This window comes from Phoca vitulina, unplaced genomic scaffold (genome assembly GCF_004348235.1).
Source record: "Phoca vitulina isolate PV1807 unplaced genomic scaffold, GSC_HSeal_1.0 scaffold1, whole genome shotgun sequence".
NCBI lineage: Eukaryota > Metazoa > Chordata > Mammalia > Carnivora > Phocidae > Phoca > Phoca vitulina.
In genome coordinates, this window is record NW_022589704.1 from 54,480,028 (window position 1) to 54,496,234 (window position 16,207).

General features: G+C 39.9%; 1 protein-coding gene across 1 annotated transcript in view; it reads left to right on the plus strand.

Moving 5' to 3' along the window:
- Positions 1–16,207, plus strand: part of PDE11A (phosphodiesterase 11A) — a 382,098-nt gene that overhangs the window by 216,506 nt on the left and 149,385 nt on the right. The window lies entirely within an intron of this gene.

Below are 16,207 nucleotides of genomic sequence, written 5' to 3' on the forward strand. Positions count from 1 at the left end.
AGGATTTTGTTGAGGATTTTGGAATCCATATTCATCAGGGATATCAGTCTGAAATTCTCCTTTTTGATGGGGTCTTTGCCTGGTTTGGGCATTAAGGTAATGCTGGCCTCATAGAATGAGTTTGGAAGTTTTCCTTCTGTTTCTATTTTTTGAAACAGCTTCAGTAGAATAGGTATTATTTCTTCTTTGAATGTTTGGTAGAACTCCCCAGGGAATCCATCAGGTCCTGGACTCTTGTTTTTTGGGAGGTTTTTGATCACTGCTTCAATTTCGTTATTGGTTATTGGCCTATTCAGGTTGTCAATTTCTTCCTGTTTCAGTCTTGGTAGCTTATAGGTTTCCAGGAAGGCCTCCATTTCATCCAGATTGCTCAGTTAATTGGCATATAGTTGTTGATAATAATTTCTAATAATTGTTTCTATTTCCTTGGTGTTAGTTGTGATCTCTCCCCTTTCATTCATAATTTTATTATTTGGGTCCTTTCTCTTTTCTTTTGGATAAGTCTGGCGAGTGGTTTATCGATCTTATTAATTCTTTCAAAGAACCAACTTCTAGTTTCGTTGATCTGATCTACTGTGTTTCTGGTTTCTAATTCATTGATTTCTGCTCTAATTTTAATTATTTCTCTTCTAATGCGTGGCTTAGGCATCGTTTGTTGCTTTTTCTCTAGTTCTTTAAGGTGTAGAGTTAGTTGGTGAATTCGGGATTTTTCTATTTTTTTGAGTGAGGCTTGGATGGCTATGTAGGACCTTAGGACCGCCTTTGCAGTATCCTATAGGTTTTGGACCGATGTGTTTTCATTCTCATTGATTTCCATGAATTGTTTAAGTTTTTCTTTGATTTCCTGGTTGACCCAAACATTCTTGAGCAGAGTGGTCTTTAGCTTCCAAGTGTTTGAATTTCTGCCAAATTTTTTCTTATGATTGAGTTCCAGTTTTAGAGCATTGTGGTCTGAGAATATGCAGGGAATAATCTCAATCTTTTGGTATCGGTTGAGACCTGATTTGTGACCCAGTATGTGGTCTATTCTGGAGAAAGTTCCATGTGTGCTCAAGAATGAGTATTCTGTTATTTTAGGGTGCAATGTTCTGTAAATATCTATGAGGTCCATCTGGTCCAATGTATCATTCAAAGCTCTTGTTTCCTTGTTGATTTTCTGCTTAGATGATCTGTCCATTGCTGAGAGTGGAGTATTGAGGTCTCCTACAATTAATGTATTGTTATCAATATGACTCTTTATTTTGGTTAACAGTTGGCTTATGTAGATGGCTGCTCCCATGTTGGGGGCATAGATATTTACAATTGTTAGATCTTCTTGTTGGACAGACCCTTTAAGAATGATATAGTGTCCTTCTGTGTCTCTAATTACAGACTTTAGTTTAAAATCTAATTTGTCTGATATAAGAATTGCTACCCCAGCTTTCTTTTGAGGTCCACTGGCATGGAAAATGGATCTCCATCCCTTCACTTTCAGTCTGGATGTATCTTTAGGTTCAAAATGAGTCTCTTGTAGACAGCATATGGATGGGTCCTGTCTTTTTATCCAATCTGCAACCCTGTGCCGTTTTATGGGAACGTTTAGGCCATTCATGTTGAGAGTGATTATTGAAAGATATGAATTAATTGTCATCATGTTGCCTGTGAAGATGTTGGTTTTATAGACTGTCCCTGTAAATTTCTGTTGTAGATCACTCTTGGGGTCTTTCTCCTTTTATAGAACCCCCCTTAATATTTCTTGCAGGGCCGGCTTAGTGGTCACATATTTTTTCAGTTTCTGCCGGTCGTGGAAGCTCTGCATCTCTCCATCCATTCTAAATGAAAGCCTTGCCAGATAAAGTATTCTTGGCTGCATGTTCTTCTCATTTAGTACCCTGAATATGTCTTGCCAGGCCTTTCTGGCTTGCCAGGTCTCTGTGGATAGGTCTGACGTTATTCTGATGTTCCTCCCTCTGTACGTAAGAAATCTCTTCCCCCTAACTGCCCTTAAGATGGTTTCCTTGGTTCTAAGATTTGCAAGTTTTACTATGACATGCTGGGATGTTGGCCTGTTTTCCTTGATCTTGGGAGGGGTCCTCTCTGCCTCTAGAACGCGAATGTTTGTTCCATTACCCAGATTAGGGAAGTTCCCAGCTATGATTTGCTCAAATACATCTTCTAGTCCTCTCTCTCTCTCCACTCCCTCCGGGATTCCAATTATTCTGACATTGGAACGCTTCATGGTGTCACTTATTTCTCTGATTCTATTTTCATGGATTCTGAGTTGTTTTTCCCTGGCCTCCTCTTTTCCCTTTTTATCTATTCTATTGTCTTATTCGTTCGTAGCTTATTCGTTCTTTTGCCTCAGTTACCCTAGCTGTTAGATTATCTAGATTGATTTGGATCTCATTGATAGCATTTTTAAGTTCTGCCAATTCACCTTTCATTTCTGCCCTTAGAGACTCTATGTTGCCATTAATTGATTTCTCCATTCTAGCCATTGTCTTCACAATTGCTAGCCTGAATTCCATCTCCGACATCTTGGTTATATGTGCATTCATTTGTAAATCTGCAGCATAAGTCGTAATCTCTGAGTCTTTTCTATTTTGGGGGCTCCTCCTTTTATTCATTCTGTTGATGGGTGTTTGAGGGAATGTATAGAGTCCAAATTATTGACCAGAACCCAAGCAAGATGCACCTGTTTTCTTGGGACCTTAGGGTTGTTGGCCTCTTGTTTTCCCAGCCTGTCTTCTGGGGGAGGGGGCTGCCCGGCTGTTACTCAGGCAACCCTGTTTGGGCGGAGTTGCCCTGCCCCCCTGTGGCGGGGGATGGGCTCAGCGGGAATCAGTTTTTGGGGCTTTTGTTCTCTGGCGGCTTTCCCTAGCGGCTTTCCGCGTCTCTTCCGCGGGTCAGAGCAGAAGAGACTGTTTCCAACCCTCTACCTCAGAGCAGAGAGACCGCAGTCTATTCTTCAGGGAGCTCTCCAGGCCACACTGTCTCCGTTTCTGTCCGTGCTGCTATAAACTGCAGCGTCCTGGGTTGTGCGTCCCTCAGCAGCGCCCCCAGTCTTGCCTCCAGGTCGGGGCACGTCTCTGCCCTTTGTGCTTCTAAAACCGCCAGCTGCTCCCAGTTCGTGTGCATGACCCCGCCGCTTCGGTTTTCTGCCCTGGGGGCTGCCCTAAAGTCCTTTCCCCGCTGCTACCGGTCTGCGAGTCTGTGCCCGTCCCCAGCGCCCAAGGCTGTCGCTCACTGGCAGTGTAGGATCCCCACGGCCAGTCACCCTCCCGCTGCCGTTTATCCTCCGATATCTGCCCACTGAATCACGGCTCCCCGCTTCCCACCTCAAAACCAACTGCCTGCAATATTCTGTTTGTAGAAATCCAGATCTTCTTACATCTCAGGCTGGTTTCGTGGGTGCTCAGAGTGGTCTGGTAGATATCCAGCTCAATTCCGGGGACCAGATGAAATAGGGTCCCCTACTCCTCTGACATCTTTCCCCCCTCCCGGAAAGCTACTTCTTAATGAATGTTTGCCAAAAGGTTCAGAGCTCACTAGAAGTACACTATTAGGCACACCTTGCTCTGTATCAACATCCCCTGCAGAAGGAGGCTGCTGGCTTTATCTAAGCGAGAGGCAATGTGGGCAGATTTAGAGCCTTGTCTTCGCCATTGGTCTGATCAGTCTAGTTAGGACTGCGTCCCAGTTCAGTTGCTCTGGATCTTGGACAACTGACTTCTCAGTCTCGGTTTTTTCATATGTTAAATGGGTATGATAAAAGAGGTGTTTTAACAGTTAAATGAAACAATGCAGGGAAAGTGCTTAGGGAGTGTTTAGTTATAGTAAGCACTGAATAGAAGCTCCCTGGTCTATTAACCAGAGCACACGCTGCCCCTTAATCTGCACCGAGTTCTGCATGCTCAGCCCAAGAGTTACTATAAGACTGCGCTGATTGAGGGGCTGGGGAAGAGGTATAATTTTTTGCTCCTTTTAATGAGGAAGATCATTTCCTGCTTGATGTTTGAGCTGAAAACATATCCCTAATTTCCTAGATACTCAGCACGCCCATGTTCCACCACTGAGCATGCCAGCAGCGTCACCCTGCTCCCCATGGCTCACTTAATGCAGGCCCATTTTCTGTGGCTCCCATCGCCCTTTAGATTTCTACAGAAAAGTCTGGGGGGGGTGTAAATACAAATTTTCCCGTGTCAAAAATAGCTATGGAGGTCTTCAAAAGCTATACATCACCAAGGGCAAAGCCTCCCCAGAAGACCTGCCAGGCGAGGGGTCCCTTCCCTGTTGCCACCTACTGGCAACTTCAGCTCATTTTAACCTAATCCACAAAAGGCAAAAAATAGCAATATGAACATACGATATACTTTCTTCTTTTCTGGCCTTTAAAAAATGAAGTGGCTAATACATTGTCTGGATTTTGTTTAACAATTAATTGAATTATAAAACACTATTATTTTTGGGGTGCCTGGGTGGCTCAGTCGTTAAGCGTCTGCCTTCAGCTCAGGTCATGATCCCAGGGTCCTGGGATCGAGTCCCGCATCGGGCTCCCTGCTCCGCGGGAAGCCTGCTTCTCCCTCTCCCACTCCCCCTGCTTGTGTTCCCTCTCTCGTTATCTCTCTGTCAAATAAATAAAATCTTTAAAAAAAAAAAAAACACCATTATTTTGATGACTGCTTTTCTTGATTTCTCATAATTTAGTTATGTAATTCTATTGTTAAAGTTCTTTTTCCTAAATATATAAAACTAATAATCTAAGACTCTTAGAGAGCAGAAATGCTCTTGAAGCTGAATAATGGAACAAAGAGAGGAATTTACTATCATTTTTAATAACTCTAATTTTATTATCCTGATTTCCATTCTACCGGAGTGCCAAGAGCTTCACAGGAAGTGTACTAATGTATGTTCACATATTCTGAGTGTAACAATCCTATGGTAAAATGAGTAACTTCACCTGAAAGTCCAGAAGACAGAAAATACAGTACGAATGTAAATCAGAATATCACTTCTTCATTTTGAACACCAAGAATTGTCCTTTGGGGTGTCTTTCATTGAAAATGCAAATGAAGCCTCGCCTGATACTGATGAGAAATTTTCCAGAAAATATAAGTCAGTGTATTAAGGGACACCTTCTACCCTTCTATGATCAGAGGAGGGAAGGGATGAGGGTCAGACAGAGGGTGTGGAAAGGGCAAGTGCAATCAGGAGCCAAGCCCCATTTATCCTACCTCCCCAAAGTCTCTCACATCCATTTCCTCCTTTCCAACTGCCACAGCAACCATCCCACTTACGGGCTTCATTACCTTTTGACCGAGCAATTGTAATAGCCATCTATCTGTTCTTCCTAAACCATATTTCAGATTGCATCACTCACTTACTCAGAGATCCTAAATTACTCCCACATTACCTATCAGAGTACAAACTTCCTGGCCTTCTGGGCCCTTTGAAAGCTCATACCAAACTATCTTCCTACCCCTGGCTCTCATTTCTCTTTTCAGAGTATTCAATGCTACTTACAAAAAACTCAGCTACCTCGTAGTCTCCAAATCAGTCACCTGCTTCTCTGCCGTGTGCCCTTTAACACCCTCTCCACTTCAGTTGTTCTCTGTTCCAATTATGCCGTCTCCCCTCAAAGTTGTTCTGTCGTTCAAAGCTCAATTTAAATGTAATCTTTCCTATAAGTCTTCGAATCCCACGCTTACTTGTTCCTCTCTTTGTCCTAGATTATAGTTAATTGGGAGTTTGTATGATTTCCTTTAGAACGTGTGTACATCGAAGTACGTGATTATGTCCTATGTATTCTTTATTCCTTTCTGTGCTTTATAGATAGTGGTCCTCAACAAAAGTATATTGAATAAATGAATGCATGCAGCCACAGCTAATTATTCTGGTCGGCCATGTCAGCATTCCAAAGGGGAAAGCTTGGGCTGTGCTGGGAGAACTCGCAGTCACCAGTGCAGCCTTGCTGGCCGCAGACTCGCACAGCATGCCTCTGTATTCCCTTTCTCCTTTTGTTTCTATGTATTTATTTTGGGGGAGATCTCCTCCCAGATACCATCTCCCCTGGGCTATTTCCAGAGATGATGATTAAGGGGCCAACCTGGCTTCCTGAAGATAATTCTGCCATGCGGAATCTCCTAAGCTCCAAGGAGAAAATTTTCTCTAACTGGGTGATGGACACAACTAGACTCATAGGACGCCAACAGAATGCCACTCCATTCCTTTTCATCCCTCTTCCTTTAGACCTATCCTCTTGAACCAATCTTCCCTACTCCTGGATGAACTCTGTGGCTCTCCTCCATGGCTCTTCTGACACGCTCAGATGTTAAATAGCCTCCAAGCTCCTCCCCTTCCCTGGGATTAGAAGCCTACAGTCAGGAGAGGGTCACACTGGGCTTCTTTACTCTTCTTCACTTCACCTCCTTCCCAAGACAGGTGCAGGGAGCAAGATGGAAGTAGGATAAAGAGCAAACTCTTACATGACTGGTGCTGTCCTAACCTGGTTTCAAGGTGCTCTTGTGTCAAGCAGCAACATTCTCTTTTTATTGTGAGCTGCTTTCATGAATTCTTCAGAGAATTCTGGGGGGTAGGAATCTCCTGGTGACAGTCCCTGATGTGGGTTTACCTCTCCTGACTGACAGGTTTTAATCTTCTCTCCGGCCTTGGTTTCCGGTGGCCCATGCAGACTCTCTTTCTGTGGGGATCATCTCCTTCAGGAAGTCCTCTTTCTTAGGATCTATTTTTGTTTTTCTCTTTTATTTATTGTAGTCAAATAAACACAACATAAAGTTTACCCTTTTTAATTGTACAGTTCACCTGCATTTAGTGCATTAACAATGTTGTGCAATCATCACCATCATCCATCTCCAGAACTGTTGGCTCTTCCCAAACTAAAACTCTGTGCCCATGAAACACTAACTCCTCATTCCCCTCTCCAGCCCTTGGCAGCCACTCTTCCACTTTATGTCTATGAACTTGACTCCTCTAGATACCTCATGTAAGCAAAATCATACAGTATTTGTCCTTTTGTGACTGACTTATTTCACTTAGCATAATGTTTTCGAGGTTCATTCATGTTGTAGCTTGAGTCAGAATTTCCTTATTTTTTAAGGCTGAATAAAATTCCACTGTAAGTATATACCATATTTTGTTCATCCATTCATTGCTTCAATGGTCAGAGTCCTTTTAAACCTGGTTATCTTTCATTGGTCCATTTGGCCCATTGAAGTCACATGTCTTAGACCAATAGATTACACAAAGTAGGCCTCTCTTCCTGCCCATTAACCTTTAGAATTTTTAGGCATGAATCAGTGACTAGTCTGTTTCCACACCACACTCTGGGGGTATACATATTAGGTTCTACATGTGTTTTTCTGGAAGGAACCCTCAAAAAACCCTAACTAAAAGATTTTCAATAGTGGGTCCTCTCATGAATTGTTTCCCTTGTCTCATACAATGCAGAGATGGGGAATGAGCACCTTAGCTTGAAGGTAGCAGAAGTAGTTTAGGACATCTTTCCAAGTCCTGTATTGGTAGCCTACATGGCCGAGCACCTCCTTTTAGAATGTAGTATCTGTTGTTCTCAACTATAAAGTCAGACAGAAAGAGTCCCGTTTAAACATGCTGTTGTTGACCAAAATGACTTTCCAGACCAGGTTACTGTCCAACCATGATCCAGTGATTGTCTGAATGATAAATATCTACCCTTGGAAGATCCTTGTTTATTTGCAGGTTCATTGGCTACAGTCTATCAATTATAAGGGCAAATGCAACACTCAGCAGAAGTGGAATTGTTCCCATTTGTAAAATCTTCTTTACTGAAAACATGTTGCATTGTGTAAACACTTCTTTTGAAGAAAGGATAAAAAGGAAACCCAAATGAACTACTTCCCTGAAGTGGTTATATGGTCATTAGTTCCCCATTGTAGCTACTACTACTTCTTAAGTTACTTTTAAAGCAAACAACATGGGGTGCTTGGGTGGCTCAGTCATTAAGCGTCTGCCTTCAGCTCAGGTCATGATCCCAGAGTCCTAGGATCGAGCCCCACATCGGGCTCCCCGGTCCGCGGGAAGCCTGCTTCTCCCCCTCCCACTCTCCCTGCTTGTGTTCCCTCTCTCGCTGTGTTTCTCTCTGTCAAATAAACAAAATCTTTAAAAATAAATAAATAAAGCAAACAACACTTTGGAAGCAGTTCTTTGTGAAAATTCCTGGCTCTTAACTGAGCTAGTTTATAAATTATGATCAAATAATTGTGGCTTTCTAAAAGGCCCTAAGAAAATAATCATGCCAACTTTCTTGAACTTCTTCTTTGGATATAAGGTACAGGAAAACCAATTAAACAAATAGTGTGGGCTTCCACTTTTCACTTGCCACTTTGAACGCAGGGTTCATACAGAAACCAGGGAAACAAATAGGGTGATTGATTGCTTTTCTGTGAGGGCTCACTGAAGAGTAGGGGGCTTGAACTTTCAGGTCCAATGCTAGAGAGCAGGGCGCAGCCATTGCATCCTGCCCATCAGTGCTGAAAGTCTTCAGGGAGCAAAACAGCACCACCTAGTGGAGGCTGGAGCCTTGTACACCAAGCCCTGCCTCCCTACGCCCTGGAGACTCATTTCCATTGAGCCAAGTCAGCCTGAGAATCAGCGCAGCAGGCCTCTCCCCCAGAAGACCAGCACAAACAGCTAGCTCACACCAAGTTTATTGATTATAGAGTGCTGCAAAGCTTCAGCTCTAGGGGAAATAGGATTGAGCTTCTTTTTCACTTTTTTCTTTATTTCTTTTATTTTTATTATTTTTTCATTTATTTTCTTAAATTTTCCAATTCCCTTTAAAATTTTTAAATTATTTTTTATATTTATATATATATTTTTTCACATTTTTGAATTTTTTGGCCTACTTTTATTTTATTTTATTTTATATTTTGGGATCTAGATTCTTTTAACAAGCAGACCAAAACCCACCCAGGACCTAGTTTTTGTGTTTGGTTTGGTTTGGTTTGGTTTTCTTGTTTTGCGTTTCTGTTTTTCTTGGGGGTTTTTGGTTTTTTTCCCCCTTTTTCTTTTTTTTTTTTTGTTTTTTTTTGTTTGCTTGTTTTGCTTTTCTTTTTTCTATTCTTTTCTTTTCTGAACAAAATGACAAGACAAAGGAATTCACCGCAAAGGAAAGAACACAAGGTAGAACTCATGGCCAGGGATTTAATCAACACAAGCATAAGTAAGACATCTGAACTAGAATTTAAAACAACAATTATAAGGATACTAGCTGGGCTTGAAAAAAAGCATAGAAGACACTAGAGAATCCCTTACTACAGAGATAAAAGAACTAAAATCTAGTCAGGCCAAAATTAAAAATGCTATAACTGAGATGCAAACACAAATGGAGGCCATAAAAATGAGGATGGACAAACCAGAGGAGCGAATCAGTGATATAGAAGATACAATAATGAAGCCAAAAAGAAGAGGGAAAGAAAGGTAATGGACCATGAAGGTAGACTTAGAGTACTCAGTGACTCAGTAAAATGTAATAACATTCAGATCATAGGAGTCCCAGAGGATAAAGGAAGAGATAAAGGAGCAGAAGGTTTATTTGAACAAATTATAGCTGAAAATTTCCCTAATCTGGGGAAGGACACAGACATCAAAATCCAAGAAGCACAGAGAACTCCCATTAAATTCAACAAAAGCTGGCCATCGTCAAGGCATATCATAGTCAAATTCACAAAATACACAGACAAGGAAAGAATCTTGAAAGCAGCAAGGGGGGAAAAGGTCCTTAACCTACAAGAGAAGACAGCTCAGGTTTAAAACGGACTGTCCACCGAGACCTGACAGGCCAGAAGAAAGTGACAGAAAATATTCAACTGCTGAGTGGGAAAAAATATGCAGCTAAGAATTCTTTATCCAGCAAGGCTGTCATTCAAAATAGGAGAGATAAAGAGTTTCCCAGACAAACAAAAACTAAAGGAGTTCATGACCACTAAACCAGCCCTGCAAGAAATTTTAAGGGGGACTCTGAGTGGAGAAAAAAAGACCAAAAGGAACAAAGGACCAGAGAACATCACCAGAAACACCAACTCTACAGGTAACACAATGGCACTAAATTCATATGTCTCAATAATCACTCTGAATGTAAATGGACTACATGCACCAATCAAAAGACATAGGATACCAGAATGGATAAAAAACAAGATCCATCTGTATGCTGCCTACAAGAGACTCATTTTAGCCCTAAAGACACCTCCAGATTGAAAGTGAGGGGATGGAGAACCATCTATCATGCTAATGGATGTCAAAAGAAAGCCAGAGTAGCCATACTTACATCAAGCAAACTAGATTTTAAAATAAAGACTGTAACAAGAGATGAAGAAGGGCATTATATCATAAGTAAGGGGTCTAACCATCAAGAAGATCTAACAATTATAAATATTTATGCCCCCAACTTGGGAGCACCCAAATATATAAGTCAATTAATAGCAAACATAAAGAAACTCATTGATGATAATAAATAATAGTAAAGGACTTTAACACCCCACTTACAGCAATGAACAGATCATCGAAGCAGGAAAATAAGGAAACAATGGCTTTGAATAACACACTGGACCAGATGGACTTAACATATATTCAGAACATTTCATCCTAAAGCAGCAGAATACACATTCCTCTCAAGTGTACATGGAATATTCTCCAGAATAAATCACATACGGGTCATAAATCAGCCCTCAACAAGTACAGAAAGATCAAGATCATACCATGCATATTTTCAGACCACAACGCTTTGAAACTTGAACTCAACCACAAGAAAAAATTTGGAAAGACCTTAAATACATGGAGGTTAAAGAATATCCTACTAAAGAATGAATCGGTTAACTAGAAAATTAAAGAATTTAAAAAATACATGGAAGCAAATGAAAATGAAAGCAAGACAGCCCAAAACCTTTGAGATGAAGCAAAAGTGGTCCTAAGAGGGAAGTATATTGCACTATAGGCCTACCTCAAGAAGCAAGAAATGTCTCAAATATACAACCTAACCTTACACCTAAAGGAACAGCAAATAAAGCGTAAAGCCAGCAGAAAGGAAATAATAAAGATTAGAGCAGAAATAAATGATAGTAGAAACCAAAAAGAAACCAGTATAATATATTAACAAAACTAAGAGCTGGTTCTTCAAAAGAATTAATAAAATTGATAAACCCTTAGCCAGACTTATCAAAAAGAAAAGAGAAAGGACCCAAATAGATAAAACCCCAAATGACAGAGGAGAGATCACAACCAACACCTACTTCACACTCTCTCTCTCTATGAAGCTTTTTTTTTTTCCAGCTAACTCTTGATTCTTGTATGTACCTCCAAAAGTTCAGACTCAGCATATCTAGCAATTATAATCTCCATTAAAAAACAAATATATGTTATTAACAGAATACTGATAGGATGTTTTCATTTACAGTGGTTTATCTTTAACTTCTCTCCCTGGCTTTTCACATCCAGACCCCTGCCAGTCCCAGTCAATTCTGCAGTATCCTGCAGACACTGCAGTATCTCCATTTTCATGGTTCAGGTCTTTATTTCCTCTTCCTGTATTCTACTTATTCAAGCTAATAATCCTGGCTCTAGTGTCTTCTCTCCTCACCCATAGTACACTCAACATACAGATTTATTTTCCTAAAGTGCAATTACTGATCATATCTGTCTCTAAAACCATTAGTGGCTCCCCATCACCTGCAAATTAGAGCGATAGAACATGTAGAGTACTTTTATGAGAAGAAATCAAAATCAGTGGTAACCAGTGCTTGGAACTAACCACCTTATCATTTGGGTTGACAATTTTTTTTTTCTTTCAAACCTTTTAACATATCACCATCTTCTGGTTTTCACTGTTACTAATGAAAAATCTGCCATCATTCATGTTGTTCCCTTAATGGAATGTATCTTTATTTCTTACTGATTATAACATTTTATTACTTCTGGGTTATTTTGTTTTAGGCATATTTCTTACAAACTACATACATCTGATTCCATACAAGTTTTAGGATTGTTTGTTCCAGCACTTTGAAAAAAGTCATTGGAATTTTGATTGGGATGGTGTTGAAGGTATGGATTGCTCTGGGTAACATAGACATTTTAACAATGTTTATTCTTCTGATCCATGAGCATGGAATATTTTTCCATCTTTTTGTGTCTTCTTCAATTTCTTTCATGAGTGTTCTGTAGTTCCTGGAGTATAGAACCTTTACCTCTTTGGTTAGGTTTATTCTGAGGTATCTTATGGTTTTTGGTGTTATTATAAATGGAATCGTTTCTCTAATTTCTCTTTCTACAGTTGCATTGTTAGTGTATAAGAAAGCAACTGATTTCTGTGCATTGATTTTGTATCCTGCCACATTACTGAATTGCTGTATGAGTTCTAGTAATTTGGGGGTGGAGTCTTTTGGATTTTCCACATAAATTATGATGTCATCTGCGAAGAGAGTTTGACTTCTTCTTTGCCGATTTGAATACCTTTTATTTCTTTTTGTTGTCTGATTGCTGTTGCTAGGACTTCTAGTACTATGGTTGAACAATAGTGGCGAGAGTGGGCATCCTTGTCGTGTTCCTGATCTTAAGGGAAAGGCTCTCAGCTTTTCCCCATTGAGGATGATATTCACTGTGGGTTTTCATAGATGGATTTTATGAACTTGAGGAATGTTCCCTCTATCCCTATACTCTGAAGAGTTTTAATCAGGAAAGGATGTTGTATTTTGTCAAATGCTTTTTCTGCATCAATTGAGAGGACCATATGGTTTTTCTCCCTCCTCTTATTAATGTGTTCTATCACATTGATTGATTTGCAAATGTTGAACCACCCTTGCATCCCGGGGATAAATCCCACTTGGTCGTGGTGGATGATCCTTTTAATGTATTGTTGGATCCTAATAGCTAGGATTTTGTTGAGGATTTTGGAATCCATATTCATTAGGGATATCGGTCTGAAATCCTCCTTTTTGATGGGGTCTTTGCCTGGTTTGGGGATTAAGGTAATGCTGGCCTCGTAGAATGAGTCTGGAAGCTTTCCTTCTGTTTCTACTTTTGAAACAGCTTCAGGGGAATAGGTATTATTTCTTCTTTGAATGTTTGATAGAATTCCCCAGGGAATCCAACAGGCCCTGGACTCTTGTTTTTTTGGGAGATTTTTGATCACTGCTTCAATCTCGTTACTGGTTATTGGCCTATTCAGGTTGTCAGTTTCTTCCTGTTTCAGTCTTGGTAGTTTATAGGTTTCCAGGAAGACATCCATTTCATCCAGATTGCTCAATTTATTGGCATATAGTTGTTGATAATAATTTCTAATAATTGTTTCTATTTCCTTGGTGTTAATTGTGATCTCTCCCCTTTCATTCATAATTTTATTAATTTGGGTCCTTTCTCTTTTCTTTTGGATAAGTCTCGCCAGTGGTTTATCGATCTTATTAATTCTTTCAAAGAACCAGCTTCTAGTTTCGTTGATCTAATCTACTGTGTTTCTGGTTTCTAAGTCATTGATCTCTGCTCTAATCTTAATTATTTCTCTTCTAATGCATGGCGTAGGCATCGTTCGTTACTTTTTCTCTAGTTATTTAAGGTGTAAAGTTAGCTGGTGAATTCAGGATTTTTCTACTTTTAAATTCAATTTGAGAACCTTTGTTTTTGATGAAAGATTTGGTTTTACATAAGTTATCTTATTCTTCCTGAGTTTTTACTTTCTTACGGTTTGCTTTTTCTGTGTTTTACTATGTGGATTATATTTTGCTTGATTTTTTACTCCAGTGAAGTGGAATTTTTTTATTATGTGTCTTTTACAAAAGCATTCTTTAATCAATATTTCTCTAATTAATAAAGACAAAAATGAACCAGTATCTTTTTACTTCTCACTATGTAGGAAAATGAATTGTGGCGCATTTATTTACCTGCAGTTGTCTGGTTTTGTTTATGTATTATAGGATTTTAATTACATGATCATGAGCAAATTGTTACATTTACATACTGCAGTTATTTTTTCAAAAGTACTACTCATATTTTCAGTACTAATATAACTATATTTATAATATTTATTTAGACATAGGTTTTGTTTTGGTACCATAGTGTCTATCAAACCACCTCAAAACTTATTAGTTTTAAAACAGCAATTTTGTTATTTCTCACTAAGAATCATATCTTAATATGTCACAAGTACAGAAAGTGTTCCCCCATGCCTCTTCCCAGAGACACCCACCACCACCCCTAGAGATAACCACTGTTTGGCTCTTCTTTCTAGATCCCTATGCATTGTCTCCACAGATCTCAGTCTCCAGTTCCACTGTCCTAGCCCAGCCACCATTCTCTCTTCTATATCCACTCTTGCCCCCCTCCAATCCATCCCCTACACAGCAACTAGGGTCATGTTCTACATGTAATGGGGATCCCTTTATGTAAGTTCAAGAACAGGCAAAACTACATCATATAACAAGGGAATGCATGCCTCAAAAGTTGGAGTGGTGGTATAATTGAGAAAGGGCTTCCAAGATCACAGTGTTGGGAAAGCTAACCAGGTCATGTCAGTCTCTTGCTTAAAAACCCTCAGTGTATTCCCACTGACTGTAATAAAATCCTTTATTAGCCCACAAGGCCCTGGATGGCCTAGCCTCAGCCCAGCACTCCTACCTCATCTCAGGTCACCCCTGCCTCACTCACATTATCCTTAGAAGCAACTTCTCCTTCTGCCCAAAATATCTTCCCTCCACCCCTTGGCCTGGCTAGTTCCTTTTTATTTTCCAGGTCTCACCTTAAATATTATCTCAGCAATGCTGTCTCTAACCAACTTTCATGCCACCTCTCACACTCGGCCCACCCCCATTCTCGTTCAGCATTTTGCTAATTGACTCTGTAACAATTATTTCAGTGCATATGTTTGCTGGTTAGTACACTCTCTACTGCTGAAACAGAAGTTCCATTAAGACAGGGACCATGTGTACAGTGCTTGGCACAAATTAAGTCCTTAATAGATATTTCTTGGTTGAATGAAGGGCTCATGATCTAGACACCCAACTGCGTTAATGCTGTTCCCTGACTTACTCCTTCAGATCTCATCTGATCTCTATGGCCACCAACTTTAGTTCAGACAGATTAAAAATTGCCCTTTTTAGTCTTACTTTTGGACTTCCCTTCCCTCCATGGCAACCAGTCACCCCTGTGGCCCTAGTCAGGTTGACAGTGGCTCAAAGTAGGTCTGGTCCCTCCTTACTCCTTTCACTCCAGAGGGAGCTCCCAGCAAAACCATGCTGCATCAAACATAAAGTTCTCCATGGTTCCTGCATAGCCACTGCAAATAAACAATATATCTTTCTCCCAAATCAGCCACCACAGTAGCCTTGCTGATTATGCAAAACCCATGAGGGAAGAGATACAGAAAATAAATATATATAGATACTCAATAATGGGCAGCTTAGAAATATGCCATTAAGTGAAATCAGACTACTAATAGTTCCAGATAGGTAAATTGTAGATTTGAAAAGCCATTGGCACATATTATAGTTGTTTTATTTTTTTAATTTTTTTATTTTTAAAGATTTTTTATTTATTTTTTGACAGAGAGAGAGACAGCGAGAGAGGGAACACAAGCAGGCAGAGTGGTAGAGGGAGAAGCAGGCTCCCTGCTGAGCAAGGAGCCCAATGTGGGGCTCGATCCCAGGACCCCGGGATCATGACCTGAGCCAAAGGCAGATGTTTAATGACTGAACCACCCAGGCGCCCCTATAGTTGTTTTAGACACAGTAATAACCAATCCAAGTTACTCAGTTAGTCCAGAAAAATGTTACATTCTCCTCTGTTCAAATTAACAAACAAGAAAAACAAGCAAGGAGTTCATTAGAAAGGCATTTGTGAAACATTAATACATATAATAACCTACATGATTAAGAAAAGCAGCCTCACATTAAAACAAAATGTGGGGAATAATGCAATTGTGGGAAAGGAACACTTATTTTGAAGCAGTTATAAATTATAGTCCATTATGTGTATATATAGGATTATACTGAATCACACTAAGAATTAATCAAAAAGTAGCCTTTTTCATTTAAGTGTTAATAGCTGAGATCTTTAGTGAGAGACTACTAAAAACTTTTATAACTTGGAAGAATTATTACCACATACAACTTTTTCAAAAGAAATAGGGTGTTTCTTTCACCCTAAGGACATTGAAATGATTGACATTAGTAACTAAGCAATTCAGAAA